Genomic DNA, 5,523 nt, shown 5'->3' with positions numbered 1-5,523 from the left:
ATTACATTGATCATCATAAGAAAATCCCTCACATTAAACGGAATTGAATTTGTTAATTAACTCAAATGTGTATTATTCTTTAATATGTATTTTATAAGGCTGGTTCTTTCTCCATTGATTCTATCATGATTTCGTTTTGTACTACAGAACAAGTCTTCTCTTTGTAATTTACACATTGTTTCTTAGTCAGTGTTCTTTTTGCTGTAAATCAATACCATGAGCAGGTAACACTTATAAAAGAAATCATTTTCCCATCCCGGGCTGAACGAGGCAGGCTCGTGGACCAGTGACACCCAGAAATTAAGAGTATTTTGAGACCCGGGAGGTTGCGGACCGCTGCTCTGCAGCTGTCATCATGCCACAAAATTAATATATTGAATTGCACTGCAAACGATACGGATATCGTTTGGACTACCATGAGAAAAAGAAAAAGAAAGAAGGTCAGGAGGCCCATGAACGTTCAAAGAAGGCAAAAAAAAAAAAAAAAAAAAAAAAAGATTGGCCTGAAGGCTAAGCTCTACCATAAACAGTGCCATGCTGAGAAAATACAAATGAAAAAGACTGTTAAGATGCATGAGAAGAGAAACACCAAGCAGAAGGATGATGAGAAGACTCTACAGAGAGCAGTCCCCGCCTACCTGCTAGACAGAGAGGGGCAGTCGAGAGCAAAAGTACTTTCCAACATGATTAAGCAGAAACTGATTAAGCAGAAACTGATTTCCAACATGATTAAGCAGAAATTAAGAGAGAAAAGGCCGGAAAATGGGAGGTCCCTCTACCCAAAGTTCGTGCCCAAGGAGAAACAGAAGTATTGAAAGTTATTTGAACAGGAAAAAGAAAAAAGAAGGCATGGAAGAGAATTGTTACTAAAGTCTGCTTTGTTGGTGATAGCTTTACAAGAAAACCACCTAAATATGAAAGATTCATTTCAGCCCATGTCACACACCCTGAGCTGAAAGCTACCTTTTACCTGCCTATTCTTGGTGTGAAAAAGAATCCATTATCCCCATTATATACAACCCTGGGTGTGATCACCAAAGGTACAGTTATTGAAGTGAATGTGAGCGAGTTGGGCCTTGTGACACAAGGAGGCAAGGTTATTTGGGGAAAGTACGCCCAAGTTACCAACAATCCTGAGAACGACAGGTGCATAAATGCGGTCTTGCTGGTTTGACAGTGATGTCATTCATACACATCATTCCACTCAATACCAAAGACCACACCCTGTCAGGAATACACAATTGCTGGGGTCTTTCTGAACTACCAAGCAGCCTTACCCCATGTGCAGTCATCAGGAAGTAGTTATTAAGTTGTAAAGGAAAATAAAACTGCCCAGTTTGACAGTTGGTCTTTACAAAAAAAAAAAAATCATTTAATTGGGGGGAGGGACTTGCTTACAGTTTCAGAATCTTAGTCCATGACCTTTATAGCAAGGAGAAGTCAGGAGCACCCCAGTACTCATGGCATTGTAGCAATAGTTGACAACTGTACCCTGATCCATAAGCAGAGAGAGGGAAGGAGGGAGGGACAGAGGGAGAGAGAGAGAGAGAGAGAGAGAGAGAGAGAGAGAGACAGACAGACAGACAGACAGACAGACAGACAGATAGAGACAGAGACACAGAGACAGAGAGAGAACAGAGACAGAGAGAAAGAGAAACACAGGGAGAGAAAGATATACAGACAGAGAAAGCACCTTGGCCATAGGCTTTTCAAACCTCAAAGCCCACTCCCAGTAGCACACCTACTTCAACAAGATCAGTCTATTCCTTGTAACATTTTTAACAATTTCATGCCCTGGTTACTAAGCATTCAACTCCATGGGCCTATGAAGGCCATTCTTAATCAAATCATTATATGTTGCAATTGCCTAAGAGCCAAATTTACTGAAGAACTGATTTTATTTTGATATATTCAGATATTATTTTATTTTTTTGTTCAAAATGTAAAATAAGACAAACAACTATTCATACTTATGTTTTATTTTATATTAGGACTTTAGTGTTTTATATTAGGGCTTTAAGTTAGCTAAATTCCTATTTTTTTTGCAACTAATGTTAATATTCTATACTTTTTTCTACATAGACCTACTTATCCGTTCTATTTTATAAATATTAAAACATTGAACTAAATGTGTACATATGCTTTAAATATGCATACATGTTCACTAGAACTTATTTCTTGGTTTTACTATCCCATGTTCTTAGCTTACTATCTTATATTTTTCCATCCTTTCACGTTGTATAGGAGAATGATTTTATGTTAACCAAAGTTCCTAGCAACCTTAATTTCTAAACTTTCCTTATATTTGTATATTCTTTCCCATCAACCTGAGAGTCATTTTAGTTAGAAAGTATTTTATTGTGTAAGCTAGTTCATATTTCAAAAGAGATATGTATGGAACAAATTTGGAAGCAGGAGTAGGGAAAATTGATGATATGCACAACCTTCTGATATGAACTTGTGGCTTCTTAACTACACCTTGACAAATGGTTTTTCTTTTGGGACTGATGAGATGGTATCATTTGAAGAGTGGAGAAAAAGTCACTGAGGTGTGAAGACTGTACCTCTTCACAGAAACTGGCTAATTTACTTTCCTCACTTATTTTGTTACAGCCAAAATAAAACAATGGAGATAATTCTGGATAGAGAATTGGATAGCAGATGGCAGAATACCTTAAATTTTAGCAATTAGGTTGTGTGTTTGTGTGTGTGTGTATGTTTGAAATTCAGAGTCATAATGCATATTTTTAAAGACACTAGCAGGCATCTAGAAGTTCAGAACGGTCCCAAATCAGATTACATTTTTAAAATAATATTTTTTAATATTTGAATATTTCATAAAATTGTACAATGTATATTGATCATATCTATCCACCAGTATGTATCTTCAATTACCCCAACTGTCATATCCCACTTTCCTGTCAAATTCATGCCTCCTTTTTCATTTTTTTTTTGTTTTGAATACTAGTAACCTCTAGTCCAGTTAATGCTGCTAGCCTCAACAAGGCTCCTGTCAGTGTTTGGCTGGGCAATCACAGTTTAATTGAGAATCTAAGAATTTATTATTTAAAATGAAAAGGTATAGAATACTCCAATAATATTTTTTCTAACCCAGGATCAGAAAAGTTTAGCTACTATGAAATTTCCACCTTTGTAATCCAGTGTTTAATGTGAAATTACTATTTCTCGTCTTTATTAAACAATGATGTGAATATTTCAACACACTCTGAAAGGAAGCTACTAAGATATGCACTCTTTACCATCTAAATTATTAGAATCACAACTGAGACGTGAAACATTTTAAATATAATATATCCAGTAAAAATTCAATAAATATGAAAGAACATGGAATTTGAACATAAATTTGAGCTAAAAATTCTTCATATATTTCCCCTAATACATCAGTACACACCAGTAGATTTTCAAGAAATCTTTGCCAGCCTATGATTAATGAATTTAATTATATTTATCTAATTTAGTCTTTCACATGAGATTATTATTGTTGTTTAATTTTTAAGTAGTAAACATACTTGCCAAATGAACTCAATTTTGTATATTATTGGCATTTTCATTGAATCATTGAAACACATAATTTATATTCATCCATTTTTACAAACACTAAAAATGTAAATGAGGTCAACTCAATAATTAACTTGAGAAGTCACACATTACAAGAAATAGCTAACAAAGTAGCAAAATTTAGTCATGAACTCTGCTAGTGCTTTAAGTGTGTAAGCCACATTAGATCCTAGTGAATGGAATCCCACTGCATTAAAAAAGTAAAGTATATTTCTTTACTAAATTTCAAGTTTCTGTAATAATTATACATTTTATTTGGAAATTAATATGAATTCTAAATGAAAGCCTGTTGCATAAGGATTTTAAAAACTAATTTTCCAGATACCATCAGCTTTCTAAATTTAATGTTTAAACATTTCACCTCTGTGAAGGTGTGTATTCAATACTTCATCATAACTGCTTCCTTATTTCAGATACTAACACATGGAAATATATGATAATCAAACAGTATATGATATATTTTACTGGATATAATAGGTCAGAAAAACATGTTAAAGATGAGCCCTAGATTTGGGATTGCAAAATGGAGTGACTGTCTGGAAATCATAGGAATAATAGCGAGTATAAGACAAAAACAAATACAAAGATTTGCATTAAATAAAATCTCAAATTGGTCCTTTATATATGATTTTAAATACTTCCTTTCATAAAAAGTGGAGAAGGCAGGAATACCACCGAATATTGAGATGCGGTGTTTATAAGAAAGATCTGTAACAAGGAGATGCATTTTGGGAGTTAGTACTATTTTAATTACAGATTTCTAGCATAGGGATAAATCAAAATTGTTTTCAAAAGACTGAACAGAGGCTGAAGAAATGGCTCAGCAGTTAAGATCAGAATTCAGCAGTTGAAAAGTGATTGCCTATGTAAATATGAGGACCAGAATTTAGGTCCCAGAATCGATGTAACAATCCTGGCATGCCCCTAAACATGCCTGTAACTCCAGCATTGAGTAGCATGGAGACGAGGAAGCTTGCTGAACACATGTCTACCCCACCCCCGCAAGCAAATATGAGTTCTTGAATTAAAGAGAAACTCTGCCTCTAAAGGAACACAGTGAAGAAGAGTTACAAGGGATGCCAGAGGCCCTCCTCTGACATCCCTCTGCATATTTGCATAGATACAGACACCTGCACATACACCTACTTATATAACATTCACATACTACGCACACACACACACACACACACAGAAGAGACATAGAAACAGAGACAAAAAGAGAGACAGAGAGTGTAATGTGAAGAGGAGAAACCAATGCCTTTGGATTGAAGTATGTAATTATTTATTGGCCTAGTAAGGAAAGTTGACATGGAAAATGAGACACAGGAAGGAAATTTAACATGAATAAAGGGAATTAAAGAAAGTGCCAAAGAAAATAAAGGTGCAAAATAATTCAATGTGCTTCTAAGATTAGGATGAGTATTTGGATATAATAAGGATAATTAACATATATTGAATGACTATTTTTCTGACACAGAGTAGTTAATCAGAATTGAAACACTATAAAAGCTAAATGTTATTATTTCACACTATAAATAGGAAAACAGATGTATAGAAGGTAAGAAGCACACTCAAATTAACACAAGCAGTGATTAATGTATGTGGGACTGGAATCAAGTTAATGTGTATATGGAAACTTCAACCTTAGAGCATGTGAGATATTTCATTCCCATTCTCTGATGAATGATTATTGAGTTTTCTCCTAGAGTTTTCTCACTACAAACAAGGATTTGTCATAGAAGAAAAGATCACATATTTGTTTTCTTCTGCAAAAGCATTTTGAGTTTTATTATATAATAAAATGATCCCAGCTTCCCTGGAGCCCATGGATTGGATTAATCAGTCAAGGAGCCTTGAGTGACAAGGCAGCAAAGTATATGATATAAAAGTGACAGTGGTTAGATTTGACATTGTGTAGAATAACTGCAATTCATTATTCCTTTA

General features: G+C 34.6%; 1 pseudogene; it reads left to right on the top strand.

Moving 5' to 3' along the window:
* The first annotated feature begins 355 nt into the window (after positions 1-355).
* LOC110287325 (ribosome biogenesis protein NSA2 homolog) lies at positions 356-1,174 on the top strand (annotated as a pseudogene).
* Positions 1,175-5,523: the final 4,349 nt, after the last annotated feature.

Source organism: Mus caroli, unplaced genomic scaffold (assembly GCF_978045245.1).
Source record: "Mus caroli unplaced genomic scaffold, Mus_caroli_1 scaffold_5, whole genome shotgun sequence".
Lineage (NCBI taxonomy): Eukaryota > Metazoa > Chordata > Mammalia > Rodentia > Muridae > Mus > Mus caroli.
The sequence above is the reverse complement of the archived record's forward strand: the minus strand, read 5'-3'. Positions and strand labels throughout refer to the sequence as shown.